The sequence below is a fragment of the Prosopis cineraria genome, unplaced genomic scaffold, assembly GCF_029017545.1.
Source record: "Prosopis cineraria cultivar Desert tree isolate PC_DT_omini unplaced genomic scaffold, ASM2901754v1 PC1, whole genome shotgun sequence".
NCBI lineage: Eukaryota > Viridiplantae > Streptophyta > Magnoliopsida > Fabales > Fabaceae > Prosopis > Prosopis cineraria.
The window spans coordinates 19,041,201-19,056,223 of record NW_026555332.1 but is presented as its reverse complement, the minus strand read 5'-3'; the positions used below and the strand labels follow the sequence as shown (position 1 = coordinate 19,056,223).

The 15,023-nt window shown below is 40.3% G+C and overlaps 5 non-coding genes and 8 pseudogenes across 5 annotated transcripts; all 13 read left to right on the top strand.

Annotated features, from left to right (window-relative positions):
- The first annotated feature begins 19 nt into the window (after positions 1-19).
- Positions 20-137, top strand: LOC129297243 (5S ribosomal RNA). The gene has a single exon (XR_008590152.1). It is a non-coding gene; the product is annotated as a 5S ribosomal RNA (ribosomal RNA).
- A 205-nt stretch (positions 138-342) lies between these two features.
- On the top strand, positions 343-461 carry LOC129297229 (5S ribosomal RNA). Its single transcript, XR_008590149.1, has one exon. It is a non-coding gene; the product is annotated as a 5S ribosomal RNA (ribosomal RNA).
- A 160-nt stretch (positions 462-621) lies between these two features.
- Positions 622-740, top strand: LOC129297391 (5S ribosomal RNA; annotated as a pseudogene).
- Positions 741-944: 204 nt separating this feature from the next.
- Positions 945-1,063, top strand: LOC129297356 (5S ribosomal RNA; annotated as a pseudogene).
- Positions 1,064-1,269: 206 nt separating this feature from the next.
- LOC129297348 (5S ribosomal RNA) lies at positions 1,270-1,388 on the top strand (annotated as a pseudogene).
- A 204-nt stretch (positions 1,389-1,592) lies between these two features.
- On the top strand, positions 1,593-1,711 carry LOC129297362 (5S ribosomal RNA; annotated as a pseudogene).
- A 204-nt stretch (positions 1,712-1,915) lies between these two features.
- LOC129297382 (5S ribosomal RNA) lies at positions 1,916-2,034 on the top strand (annotated as a pseudogene).
- A 204-nt stretch (positions 2,035-2,238) lies between these two features.
- On the top strand, positions 2,239-2,357 carry LOC129297342 (5S ribosomal RNA; annotated as a pseudogene).
- A 204-nt stretch (positions 2,358-2,561) lies between these two features.
- LOC129297321 (5S ribosomal RNA) lies at positions 2,562-2,680 on the top strand. Its single transcript, XR_008590182.1, has one exon. It is a non-coding gene; the product is annotated as a 5S ribosomal RNA (ribosomal RNA).
- Positions 2,681-2,882: 202 nt separating this feature from the next.
- On the top strand, positions 2,883-3,000 carry LOC129297386 (5S ribosomal RNA; annotated as a pseudogene).
- A 204-nt stretch (positions 3,001-3,204) lies between these two features.
- Positions 3,205-3,323, top strand: LOC129297282 (5S ribosomal RNA). Its single transcript, XR_008590163.1, has one exon. It is a non-coding gene; the product is annotated as a 5S ribosomal RNA (ribosomal RNA).
- A 280-nt stretch (positions 3,324-3,603) lies between these two features.
- LOC129297307 (5S ribosomal RNA) lies at positions 3,604-3,722 on the top strand. The gene has a single exon (XR_008590169.1). It is a non-coding gene; the product is annotated as a 5S ribosomal RNA (ribosomal RNA).
- A 280-nt stretch (positions 3,723-4,002) lies between these two features.
- On the top strand, positions 4,003-4,120 carry LOC129297334 (5S ribosomal RNA; annotated as a pseudogene).
- The last annotated feature ends 10,903 nt before the right edge of the window (positions 4,121-15,023 follow it).

The window sequence follows — 15,023 nt, the reverse complement described above, 5'->3', positions numbered from 1 at the left end:
TTACTCAGCCTGCTCCATCGGGTGCGATCATACCAGCACTAATGCACCGGATCCCATCAGAACTCCGCAGTTAAGCGGCTTTGGCGAGAGTAGTACTAGGATGGGTGACCTCCTGGGAAGTCCTCGTGTTGCACCCACTTTTTGCGCGTCCGAAACCCGTGCGAGTCCCAAAATATCGATCGACTCAGGAAACAGAAGCCCTCGTGCTGCGCCCCTCCTTTTGCGCCTTCCGACTCCAGACGAGTCCTTACGCATCGCGAGCCCTCGTGCAGCCCCCTTCTCCTTTTTGGCTCCGAAATCCGTGCAAGTCGGAATATATCAATTGATTAAGCCTCCCCCATCGGGTGTGATCATACCAGCACTAATGCACCGGATCCCATCAGAACTCCGCAGCCAAGCGTGCTTGGGCGAGAGGAGTACTAGGATGGGTGAGCTCCTGCGAAGTCCTCGTGTTGCACCCCACTATTTGCGCGTCCCAAAACCGTACGACTCCTAAAATATCAGTTGCTTAAGGCTACAGACGCCCTCGTGCTGCGGCCCTCCTCTTGCGCCTCCCACTCCGGGCTAGTCCACCTGCATCACACTAGTCTGAATGTATTAATTGATTCAGCCTACTTCTTCGGGTACGATCATACCAGCACCAATGCACCAGATCCCACCAGAACTCCACAGCCAAGCATGCTTGGGCGAGAGGAGTACTAGGATAGGTAAGCTCCTGCGAAGTCTTCGTGTTACACCCGACTGTTTGCACGTCCTAAAACCTTGCGACTCCCAAAATATCAGTTGGTTAAGGCTACAGAAGCCCTCGTGCTGCGGCCCTCCTCTTGCACCTCCAACTCCGGGCGAGTCCACCTGGATCACTAGCCCTCGTGCAGCCCCATTCTTCTTTCGGCTCTGAAATCCATGTGAGTTCGAATGTATCAATTGATTCTGCCTACTTCTTCGGGTGTGATGATACCAGCACCAATGCACCGGATCCCACCAGAACTCCACAGCCAAGCATGCTTGGGCGAGAGGAGTACTAGGATGGGTGAGCTCCTGCAAAGTCCTCGTGTTGCTCCCCACTGTTTGCGCGTCCCAAATCCGTGTTACCCTCAAAATATCAGTTGGTTAAGGCTACAGATGCCCTCATCCTGCGGCCCTCCTTTTGCACCCCTCAAACTCCGGGCGAGTCCACCTGCATTACTAGCCCTCGTGTAGCCCCATTCTTCTTTCAGCTCTGAAATCCGTGCGAGTCTGAATGTATCAATTGATTCAGCCTACTTCTTCTGGTGCGATCATACCAGCCCCAATGCACGGGATGCCATCAGAACTCCACAGCGAAGCGTGCTTGGGCGAGAGGAGTACTAGGATGGGTGAGCTCCTGTGAAGTCCTCGTGTTGCACCCCACTGTTTGCGCGTCCCAAAACCGTGCGACTCCTAAAATATCAGTTGGTTAAGGCTACATACACCCTCATGCTACGGCCCTCTTCTTGCACCTCCTACTCCGGGCGAGTCCACCTGCATCACTAGCCCTCGTGCAGCCCCATTCTTCCTTCAGCTCTGAAATCCGTGCGAGTCCGAATGTATCAATTGATTCAGCGTACTCCTTGGGGTGTGATCATACCAGCACCTATACACCGGATCCCAGCAGAACTCTGCAGCCAAGCGTGCTTGGGCGAGAACAGTACTAGGATAGGTGAGCTCCTGTAAAGTCCTCGTGTTGCTCCCCACTATTTGCGCGTCCCAAATCCGTGTTACTCTCAAAATATCAGTTGGTTAAGGCTACAGATGCCCTCATCCTGCAGCCCTCCTCTTGCGCCTCGAACTCCGGGCGAGTCCACCTGCATTACTAGCCCTCGTGCAGCCCCATTCTTCTTTTAGCTCTGAAATCTATGCGAGTCTGAATGTATCAATTGATTCAGCCTACTTCTTCGGGTGCCATCATACCAGCCCCAATGCAACGGATGCCATCAGAACTCCACAGCGAAGCGTGCTTGGGCGAGAGGAGTACTAGGATGGGTGAGCTCTTGCGAAGTCCTCGTGTTGCACCCCACTGTTTGCGCGTCCCAAAACCGTGCGACTCCTAAAATATCAGTTGGTTAAGGCTACAGACGCCCTCGTGCTGCGGCCCTCCTCTTGCGCCTCCCACTCTGGGTGAGTCCACCTGCATTACTAGCCCTCGTGCAGCCCCATTCTTCTTTCGGCTCTGAAATCCGTGTGAGTCCGAATGTATCAATTGATTCAGCGTACTCCTTGGGGTGCGATCATACCAGCACCTATGCATCGGATCCCAACAGAACTCCGCAGCCAAGCGTGCTTGGGCGAGAACAGTACTAGGATGGGTGAGCTCCTGCAAAGTCCTCGTGTTGCTCCCCACTGTTTGTGCGTCCCAAATCCGTGTTACTCTCAAAATATCAGTTGGTTAAGGCTACAGACGCCCTCATGCTGCGCCCCTCCTCTTGCGCCTCCAACTCCGGGCGAGTCCACCTACATCACTAGCCCTCGTGCAGCCCAACTCGTCTTTTGGCTTCGAAATCTATGTGAGTTTGAATATCTCAATTGATTCTGTCTACTCCTTGGGGTGCGATCATACCAGTACCAATGCACCGGATCCCACCAGAACTCCGCAGCCAAGCGTACTTGGACGAGAGGAGTACTAAGATGGGTGATCTCTTGTGAAGTCCTCGTGTTGAACCCCACTGTTTGCGCGTCCCAAATCCGTTTACTCCCAAAATATCAGTTGGTTAATGCTACAGACACCCTCATGCTGCGGCCCTCCTCTTGCGCCTCCAACTTCGGGCGAGTCCACCTGCATCACTAGCCCTCGTGCAGCCCCACTCTTCTTTGGCTTTGAAATCTATGCGAGTCCGAATCTATCAATTGATTCAGCCTACTCCTTGGGGTGCGATCATACCAGCACCAATGCACCAGATCCTATCAGAACTCCGCAGCGAAGTGTGCTTGGGCGAGAGCTATGCTAGGATGGTGAGCTCCTGGCAAGTCCTCATATTGCACCCCACTGTTTGGGCATCCCAAATCCGTGCGACTCCCAAAATATCAGTTGGTTAAGGCTACAGATGCCCTCATGCTGCGGCCCTCCTGTTGCGCCTCCAACTCCGGGCGAGTCCACCTGCATCACTAGCCCTCGTGTAGCCCTATTCTTCTTTCGGCTATGAAATTTGTGCGAGTCCCAATGTATCAATTGATTTAGTCTACTTCTTCGGGTGTGATCATACCAGCACCAATGCACCGGATCCCTTCTGAACTCTGCATCTAAGCGTGCTTGGGCGAGAGCAGTACTAGGATGGGTGACCTCTTGAGAAGTCCTCGTATTACACCCCTCTTTCTGTAGGTCCTAAATCTACGCTAGTCCTAAGATATCAATGGATTCAGGCTACAGAAGACCTCACTGCACCCCTCCTCCTACGCCTCCGAATCCGTATGAGCCCTAATATATTAGTTGATTGACGCTACAGAAGTCGTCGTGCTGTGCCCCTCCTTTTGTGCGTCCAAGTCCGGGCAAGCCCACAAGCATCACAAGCCCTCGTGCCGCCGCATTTTGCTTCAGGCTCCGAAATCCATGCCAGTCTGGATATATCAATTGATTTTTCCCACTACGTCGGGTGCGGTCATACCAGCACTAATGCACCGAATCCCATCAGAACTCTACAGTGAAGCGTGCTTGGGCGAGAGCAGTACTAGGATGGGAGACCTCCTGAGAAGTCCTCGTGTTACACCCCTCTTTCTGTGCATCCTAAATCCGTGCGAGTCCTAAGATATCAATGGATTCAGGCTACCGAAGACCTCACTGCACCCCTCCTCCTGCGCCTCTGAATCCGTGCAAGTCCCAATATATCATTTGATTGACGGTACAGAAACTGTCGTGCTGCGCCCCTTCTTTTGCGCCTCTAAGTTCGGGCGAGCCCACAAGCGTCACGAGCCCTCGTGCTGCCGGATTCTGCTCCAAGCTCTGAAATCCGTGCAGTTCTGGATATATCAATTGATTTCACCTACTACATCGGGTGCAATCATACCTGCACTAATGCAACGGATCCCATCAAAATCTGCAGTCAAGCATGCTTGGGCGAGAGTAGTACTTGGATGGGTGACCTCCTAGGAAGTCCTCGTGTTGCACCCCTCTTTCTGTGTGTCCTAAATCTGTGCGTGTCTTAAAATATCAATTCATTCAGGCTATAAAAGACCTCGCTACGCCCCTTCTCCTGGGTCTCCGAATCCGTGCGAGTCCCAATATATCAGTTGATTGACACTACAAAAGCTGTCATGCTGCGCCCCTCCTTTTGTTCCTCCAACTCCGAGTGAGCCCACACGCATCACGAGCCCTCGTGCTGCCGCATTCTGCTTACCGCTCTGAAATCTGTGTTAGTCCCAATATATGAATTGAATGAAACTTTGTTTTTCACTATGTGTTACTTTGATATGGTATGATTTTGATGATTTTGCAAAATGAGTATTGGGCCCAAGCCTTTCAAACAACATATTTGATTACTGTTTGGTGTTTAATGTGGTGATTTGGTTGACCCTTCCTAATATCAAGTGGATATTGAGAAAGTTTACAGTGGCTGTGAAATCTCTAAGTTTCTGTAATGAACTAATTTAATGTAAATATTATATATATATATATATATAAGTTGCCATAAGGGATTGCATGCATATTTAAGTTGTGAAATGTGGAAAATTATAGTGATTTTGTGAATCTTAGCCCTTGTGTGTGAATGTGTGGCAAAATGATTAATCGAGGCTAAGATTTAATTGTAAACATGTTATGAATGTGTAAAGGTGTGATTTTGTTGTGATATTATAGTAAAAATGGCCAAAGGAATGTTTTTTGTGCCAAATTGTGAATAGTGTCAAAAGTAGAAATGGGCTATTAAATGGCTAAATTTTGACATATATGTATAAATGTGATATATTATGGTCAATCAGGTGTAACAGATCTTTTTAGATTTAGTTCAAGGCCAAAAACCGTTTAATAAGACATGTCAGTGATTTGTGCTCTTGGGTGTGCTAAATTTTTATAAAAAGTGACTTTTTGCACCTGAGTGTCTAAATTTTTATTAGACCGTTAGATTGTGTCCAAACTTGTCTCATTAGTTAGCTTTTGAGATAACATTTATGTGAGTGCTTGAATCATTCCAATTAGAAGTTGTATGTGGAAACGGTGCGCACTAAAAGTTTATCATTTGTGTTATCCAATGACAGCAAGAGAAATGGGTACGCTATAGTGCATTACACATAATGCCACTATGTATGGAATAGAAGAGGTCAGAGCTCGTGGCTTTGTACCACATACTGTGGCATATGTGGTACACATCACAATTCATGCCCCATAATCTGTCCTTATTTCCTTATTTTAAAGGCATGCAATGATTGATATGAATGCATATGATTTGTTTCCACTATATATGGCTCTGATATATTAAGATTTTGATGATTTTGCAAAAAAAGTCTTAGGTCCAAGCTTTTTAAACTAAATATTTGATTAAAGTTTGAATTTAGATGTGTGGTGATTAAGTTAATCCTCTCTTTATATCGATGGATATAGGGGGAGGGTTACATTTTGGTATCAATTTCTTGAGTTTTGACCCTAATTCATTTAGTATCAATTATTACATTCATCTTTAAATTTGGCAACTTATTGTTGTTCATTACACAACTCTTTCTCTTATACTCACCTATCCTTCTTAATTTCGTCCTTAAAAGGGGAGAAAATAATATACATTATGCGAGAGGTACTCGTGCTAGAAGTGATATTTTTAGAAGAGTGAATGAGGAGGAACAGGAGCTAGAAGTTTAATCGGTTAGCTGCAAAGAGATAGAAGGGATGAGTTACTAGAAAAATTGAGAAATATGATGGTAGACATAGGGTAGATAGTTTGGGATCATGACACTATTTTAAGAGGAAGAGAATAAGAGGAGAGAGTTGAGGCTCAAGGCATTCTGGTGCAAGAGGAAGTGCAAAGTAAGCTTAGACCATCTCAGGGTTTGGGTAGTAGATAAGAAGTTCCTAGCAGTAATCCATCAATTAATTGTGCTTGAAAGATTGTTGTTTGGTTTAACCTGCCAACATTTGATGGAAGTATGAAAAAGGGTGAAGCAGAGTTATGAATCTAGCAACTAGAAACAATCTTCAAGGTTGTGGTTTGTATTGCTGAGTAGAAAGTTATCCTAGCCATGGTGCAGTTGGTTGGAGCTACAAAAAGGTGGTGGAAATCTATAAGACTAACTAGTGGTATATGTTTGAGTTAGGATGAGTTCAAGAAGACCTTCTTTGACTAGTACTTCCCAATCTCATTTGGAATAGAGAAAGAAGAAGAATTTCATACTTTCAGGAAAGGAGACTTGGATGAGGAGGAATTTATCAGAAGATTCAATGACTTGTCATTTTACTCTACTTACCTCCAGCATAGTAATGATACCAATTAGTAGGCCAAGAGACTGTTAGAGAATATGAAACCTGAGTACAGGCAACAGATTGCATTGTTTGATATAACAACATATGAAGACATGTGTTACAAGTTAAGAATGGCTGCCAGGAGGGGTAAAGAGGCAGAAGCAGAGAGGAGGCGAGACAGTATGGGGAGATTCTCATCCTTTTTGGGTCCGACAGGTAGAGTTTCAAAGAAGCCTTATTCAGTTCTGGTAGTCCCAGTTCTTATGAAAAAAGGGTTTCAATAGAGAATCTCAGTCTTGATTAGTGTAAAGAGGATTAGTTCAGAGAAGTATGGGTGTGAGAATTGGGCCTCCACAGTCTTTAAGGCAAGCATTAAATGTTCCAGCGCCTACCCTAAGTATTGGAAGGTTACCTAGTGCAACATTTGCAACCAATCTCATTAAGGAAGATGTTGGGCTTACTTCAAGTATGGCAAGTCAAGACATTTAGCAAGGCAATGCCTGAAGGACAAAGTTGAGGGAACTAAGCAAAGATCTATGATTCCTAGCTAAGTTTTTGCAGTTACGTAAGAAGATTCTAAAGTACTCCAAACTTGATTTGAGGTATTGTGGTCACCAAGTAGAAGCACTATTTGATTCTGGTGTCACACATTCCTTTGTATCTAAGGAGTGTATAGATCAATTGCATCTGTCATTACAAGAGTTACCCCTACTTGTTGGAGTAACTATGCCTTCTGGATCGTCTAGTATTACTAGTAGAGCTTGTCAAGGGGCGAAAGCCCACTTTGAGGGCAAAATTTCTAAAATTGATATGAACTGCATCCCTATGAAGGAAATAGATGTGATTATTGGCATAGATTGGCTAGGAACGAATAATGATACACTTAAGTATGCCAGAAATATTGTTTCATTGCCAGTGCTGTCGACAGACATAGATTCCTTTAAGCAGTTCAAGTTCTTGTTAGTAGTTTGTGTCGAGAAGTTGATCTGACAAGGTTGTGATGTGTACATGGTGTTCTTTTCTTCTAGTATAATCTATGGTGAGGGAATTGAGAAGATTGGGATAATGAGTGAGTTCCCTGAGGTATTTTTAGATGAAATGATTGGATTACCTCTTGAAAGGAAAGTAGAGTTCTCAATTGATTTAGTACTTGGAATTGAACTAATATAAAAAGTCTCATATTGAATGTCACCATCAAAGTTGGTTGTAACCTCCCTAAGGTTAAACTACAATTAACTTACAATCATGGTAATCCAGGGCTAAACCCTTAAGAATTACTAAACTGTAGGGTTTTATAAAGCAAACTTCTCAAAATCTTTCTAAGGGAATCCCAATCTCAATAGCTCAAATCTCAAACATATTTTAAGGACTCCAAATCAGAGTTTTGAAAATAAAGCAGAATCTTAGAAATCAATTGGGACCCAAATAATGAGTTTTAAAACTCAAAAAGAAATTTTGTGTAGAAAAGGACATGTGTGTCGTGGCTTACGGCAAGTGCGTTGCGGCTTGTCTTCTTTGTGCCATGCGCCGCGGCGCATTACATGAAATTTGACAGATCAGTGCTGTCATTTGATAGCCCGAGAGGCGAACTTCTAACTCATCCTAAATCTCTGTTCGACGTCTAATTGAGGTGGTTTTGGTGTCTACACAGAGCTTTCTCCTAGCTCTAGCTAATGGCACCATTTTCACATTCAAACTGATTTTCTATAAAAAGTTAGACACCAAAACTCATTTTGACACATTTTCATAAAATTTCCCAAATTGGGTGTCCCAACTCAACCACACATACCAATAGCCTATACCAACCCTCCGACCATACTCAATGGACTTTTGTGGACTTGTGCAACACACCATACACAATCAAACACACTTATTTCACAAAATTACTACTCAACCCTAATTTTCACAAAACATAGAGGGGGAGGAAAAGTTGCATAAGATCAACCATTTCATTCATATTTCTCAAAAAATACATATATTCCTACTTGCACAAGTATTTTGGCCCTATCCATAGGTTCACAACAAATACTCACTAAGAGCACAAAATATACTAGTTAAACACAAATCATACAAGTAGTGCAACAATCATGACAATTAATCCTAGTTGGCAAATACATTAACAAATATGCATGAAAACAACTAAAGAGAGGAATATAGAGGATGTACTCCACAAATCCTAAGTCTCTGTATGTTTTCCTCGACTCGAATCTGATAAGCTAGTTCCTAAAAATATTGAGAATTGAGGGATGAGTACAACCACTCAATAACCAAGTTTCACTTAACCCTTACAATTACATATTAATTGTAAATAGATGCAATTAGGCAAGTAAACACATATTTCACATAGTACTAGGCTACGGTTCACAAAACTAACAATTATGTTACTAAACTTGCTATAAAACACTATATCATGTTATTTCACACAAAACATAACATAGGTTGTAAAAATAACAACCATGTGCCCTTAACACGTGCCGGACCATAAAACTAATAACCATGCGGTCGAACTTATATGTATGATCATGTGCCAACCTTATATCCTCCTGTTACCTCTGACACGAAACTGATGGCTATCACATGGCTACATCTTTCACGAAATAACCCAGCCTTTCACTTGTGAGAAGCTACCAGGTCAAGGTTAACTTACTCGATTATGTAATCTGGTTTCCCCCAATACTAACAACCATGGGGTGTCGTACTCATAATCTAGCCTCCTCATAAACCAGTAGAGACTAGTTGGGTTTGAGTCTCTCATAGAATAAGTAGGACAATCCCAAATCAACCATGGAACAAGGGCTACCTCCCATTTCCAACGATCGGTGCTAAGGCTAGTTCTCGATTCCAACGGTCACTACCAATACCATGTGGAATTTTCAACCAATCTACTCCTCTCCCTAGGCAAACTCCCATCACTGATCATGCTATGCACATTTCACACATAATATGCATTTTAATAATTATTTCTCAACACATGAACTCACATAACACATATGCTCCGTAATGTAACACATAATTCATCACAATTCTCCACCCATAGTAATAAATCAAAAGTAATTTTATAAAATATTAAGGGTGGTAGAATCAAGGTTTTCTTTCCCAAAACCATTTCACAATCAAGAACTTGCCAATATGCATTATTGATTTAACTCACAAATCACATTTCACAAACACAATTAACATACAACTATAAAAATTAAGTTTCCTCCGGTTACCTCAAACCTTTGAAAGGTCAAAGATTTGCCCCTCACTATAACAATTTCCCAAAGCTTCAACAAGCTCAAATGGTGCCAAAACAAACCTCTATTCATCCAAGCCACAAGAACACCATCATTACCTAACTCTTAAAACTTTATCAACATAAAACTCCACATACACTACTATATCATCTCATAATCACTACCCACTCAAACCTAATGGACTCATTAAGTTCCATTAATATAAATTATTATTATTAATACCTCAAACCATCATTAATGCATATTAACCTCTCCCAACTACCTCATAAATGCCAATTTTCGGATAATAAATGCTCCCATAGACCAACCACTTCTAAAATCATCAATATGGTGTTCCAATACATTAAATAACTCCCATTTATCTCATTTTAACTAATGGAATCAGACCCATATTCCTATGGACTGAAAATCCATCTCCTAACTCAAACCCTACTATAAATGCTAACAAATGAGAGAGGAAAAGGAAGAAGAAGACACCATAATCTTACCTTGGGTGTTTGGAAGCTTCAATCTATCAACAATAGGACCAAATGTCGTGCCGTAGCAGAGCCAAAACCAAGCTCTTCATTTTCCTCCTCTTTATTTCTTCTATTTTCATGCAGCTCACGAATCAAATATATTTGATTTTTCGCCGTGCACCACGGTATACTCTACCGTCCACCGCGGTGCATGGCACAGAGGAGCCTGTTATGTTCAAATTATCTCTATACGCTGCGGTGGACCAATCACACACCGCAGCATGTGGCACAGAAAATAATGCTTCACTTTTTCATCCTCTTTCCTTACACGGGTGGCCTGCCATCGATTTAGGTAAGGTTAAATTTTTCAGATGTTACATTGGTAGAGTTAAAAAAAATAGATTGAAGATTTACTAGACAAAAGGTTTATCAGACTAAGCATATCACCTTGGGGGTCACCAATACTACTTGTAAAAAAGAACGATGGTAATCTGCATCTTTGTATAGACTATTAGCAGTTGAATAAAATGACAGTAAAGAACAAGTATCCTTTGCCAATGATAAATGATCTTTTAGATCAATTGGCTAGTGTCTTAGTCTTTTCTAAGATAGATTTGAGGTTAGGGTACTATCAGTTGAGAATTAGTGTAGTAAATGTGCCCAAGATGGCCTTCAGAACTCAGTATGGACACTATGAATTCTTGGTTATGTTATTTGGTTTGACCAATGCGCCAACAGTATTCATGGACTATATGAACCGTATCTTCAAATCATATCTAGATTAGTTTGTTATGGTCTTTATAAATGACATTTTGATCTATTTTGAGGATGAGGAGCAACATGGGAAGCATCTGAGGACGATGCTTCATATTTTGAAGGATAGAAAATTATATGCCAAGCTTAGTAAGTATGAGTTCTGGTTGTGAGAAGTCATATTTTTAGGACATGTGGTGTCAGCAGATGGGATTTTTATGGATCTGCATAAGGTTGGTATAGTATTAAAATGAGAATGTCCTAGTTCAATCATAGAGATACATAGTTTTCTAGGATTAGTTGGGTATTATCGAAGATTTATCTAGGAATTTCCCCAGATGGCTTCTCCTTTAACTAAGTTAACACAGAAGGATTAGCCGTATATTTAGGATGATCAGTGTGAAGTGGCATTTCAGAAGCTAAAAGAAAAGTTGAATATAGCTCTGGTGTTGATTATCCCTAATCCGAGTGGAAGCTTTTGTATTAAGGCAATTGAGACTGCTTAAAGAGAATTACCTTGCTCATGACTTAGAGCTTATATCTATAGTGTTTGCTTTAAAGATTTGGCACCATTACCTTTATGGTATGGTATTTAAGGTGTTTAGTGACTATAAGAGTATGAAATACCTGATGGATCAGAAGGAGCTAAACATGAGGCAGAGAAGATGGATGGAGCTTCTTGAGGATTACAATTTTAAGGTAAAATACCATTTAGGTAAGGCCAATGTGGTTGTTGACACATTGAGCTTGAAGACATTACATGTGGCAAATCTAACGGTACAGGAGCATAAATTGATGAAATCTTTCCTAAAGTCACAGCAGGATACACCACTAAAGGCATTAATTAGTACCTTTTCCACTATTATTAGTAATGAGTTTTGGAAGGAATTAAGAATGGCACAACTAGAAGATGAGTGTCTTCTAGGGATCAGAGAAGAAATTGAAGTGAATCAGGCCAGAGACTTTAATTTTAATGATGACGGATTTATAGTCTACCGGGATAGGATTTGTGTGCCAGATGATGCCGATATGAGGAAGGTTATCTTGAGTGAAGCTCATTGTAGTAAATACACAATCCATTCAGGAGCTACGAAGATGTATCAGGATGTGAGACGATATTAGTAGTGACCTAGTATGAAGAGAGACATTACTGACTTTGTCACTTGGTGTTTGACCTGCCAGAAAGTTAAGATAGAACACCAAAGACTAGCTGGAATGTTAAAACCGCTGGACATCCCTAAGTAGAAATGGGATAGTATATTTATGGATTTCATATTTGGGTTGTCAAGGACATAGCTAGGACATGATGTTATATAGGTGATTGTTGATAGACTCACGAAGTAGGCTCACTTTCTGACAATTTAGATTAGTGATTCTCTAAAAAAGTTGGCAGAGATCTATATCCAAGAAGTTGTAAGGCTATATGGAGTGTCAAAGAATATTGTGTCTTATAGAGATTTGAAGTTTACCTCTAAGTTTTGGGGAGTCTTACAACGAGCTATGGGTACTGAGTTCAGATTTAGTACAGCTTATCATCCACAGACAAATGGATAGATGGAGTAGACTATATAGAATTTGGAAGATATGCTGAGAGCCTTTGTATTGGAGTTGAAGGGTAATTGGGATAGCCATCTTCCTTTAGTTGAATTTTCCTACAACAACAATTACCACTCTAATATTCAAATGGCATCCTTTGAGGCATTATATGGGAGGAAGTATAGATCACCTCTATGTTAGACAAACTTAAGCAAGAGAAGTATGTTGGGACCGAATATTGTAAATCAGATGACTCAAAAGATTGAGTCGATTAGGAAAAGGCTATTAATAGCTCAGAGCAAGTAGAAGAGTTACGTAAATAGGCATAAAAGGCCGTTAGAGTTCCTAGTGGGAGTTCATGTATTCCTAAGGGTTACATCAGTGATGAGAATCAAAAGGTCAATTAAAGCCAATAAATTGACTCCTTGATTCATTGGTCCTTTCAAGATCCTAGGGAGAATTGGACTAGTTGCCTATAGAACAGCTTTGCCGCCACAGTTATTGAGTATGGATGACGTGTTTCATGTGTCACAACTTAAGAGGTATTAATTAGACCCTTCTTATATAATAGAACTAAAAGAGGTTGAGCTCCAGGAGAATTTGACCTATAAGGTTGAGCCAGAGCGGATTGTAGATGTGAAAGACAAATAATTGAGGAACAAGACAATATGATCAGTAAAGGTTTTATAGCAAGGCATGGATCTTGGTGAAGCTACGTGGGAGACAAAGGATAAGATGAGACAACAATATCCCTATCTATTTCCATAGGTATATGTTTAAGTGTTTTATGAATTTTAAGGTAAAATTCTTAAAAGGAGGGGAGAACTATAATATTTTGATTTTCTAATCCTATGATTAGCTATTAATTAGGAATGAATTAGTAATTAGCAAGTGATTAGAAGTTTGGATGGCTATTTGATAATTTGACTCATTAGGATGTTAAATGAATTGATACAAGTGAAAGGACAACGTCTTGAAACAAAGTGTGTAAGAAAATAATTTTTCCTACTGTGCCATGTGTCGCGGCTAATACTACTTGCACCACGACACATTGCATAGAAAGTGACTTAATAAATCATGAATTTATATGGGAGTTCAAAAAGGAAGGGAAGAGAAACATGAAAGAGAGAGGAGAGGAAGGCCTTGGCTACTGGAGCAAGGGATTTTAGAGCATTGGAAGGCACTTTCGACCAGTGACTTATTGACTAGTTCTACTTCCAACCAGTCAATTTCTAAGATAAAAAAATAGTAAAGTAAATACAGAAGATAAAATATATTACCTTAGATACTTTGTCTAAAATGGTAATCCCTGAGTCACTAATCATACCAAATTTTTCCTCTTTAATTTTGTCATGAACTTTTAACTAATTAAACTAATAACTAACCTAATTTAAAAAATATATATTGAGTATTATGCCTAATCCAAACTAAACTAATTAAACTAATAATTAATAATTAACCTAACCAAAAAGATATATTTTTCCTCTTTAATCTAATAGTGCTATACCTAATCAATTGATGAACAAACAATAATTAAAAAAATTGATAACAGAACAGTTTAAAATTGAGTTTTTCCTAAGATTTATGTCCTTAGAAAAATCATTTTTAACAATAACAACAACAACAACAATATATAATCCCATAAAATAAGAGTGAAGTTTGTGTGAATTTGGTAAAATCTCAAAAATATATTGCATTTTTAGTTATTCTTTTATTAGAGAATTTTGCATTCAATCAAGATCCATTTGTGAATTTAGTAAAATCCCAAAAATAAGTATTCAATCAATCAAATTTTGGCATTCAAATAATCAATCAAACCTTGAATTTTGCAAGTTTTGCAAATTATAGTATACTCAACACAACAATTCAAGTAATCTAGCATTCAACTTCAAGCAACATCTTCATATAATACCCATGAATCAAGCATTCAAGTAATCAAGCAAGCAATCAAGCATTCAAGTTCTTTTACACATTTTAACAAACATCTTATGAGCATCAACAAATCAAACAAGTTCAAGCTCAATCTAAGAACAAACGCTACCTCCAACCCAAAACAAGTCATCTAATTCAACTTCTTTTCAACCCCACAAATTCAAAACAAAGTTTAATGAAGAAAACCAGCCTCAAAGATGACCCATGAGCATGGCCAAGAGCACCCACATGAGCAAACAATAATTGAAGAGGAAACAAAGAGCACCCACGAGTACAGTGATGCCAAGACTCAAGAAGAATCAAGTGCAAAATGATGGATTTTGGCTACAAGGATGTCGGAAAATTATTTTGAGAGGGGTTGGAGTGTTTTCAACAAACTGAGAGTTGCAAAATGTGTAGTGAAAATAGAGAGAGAAGTGGAGTTTACAACACAATACTTGACGGTTATTGCACAATAACAATCAAGTAAATCTTACTTGATGCTTTTTGCATAACAACCATTAAGCATATAGCAGACATACTTGACAGTTATGAAAAAAGCATCAACTATATATATATTTTAAAAATTATTTTAATATCATATAATTGATGTTTGTTTTGAAATAACTGTTGAATATTTTAAGCATATACTTGACAGGTATTCTAAAACAAGCATCAAATATGTTTATGGTATATAATTAACGATTTTTATTTGAAGGTTGTTTTAAAATAACC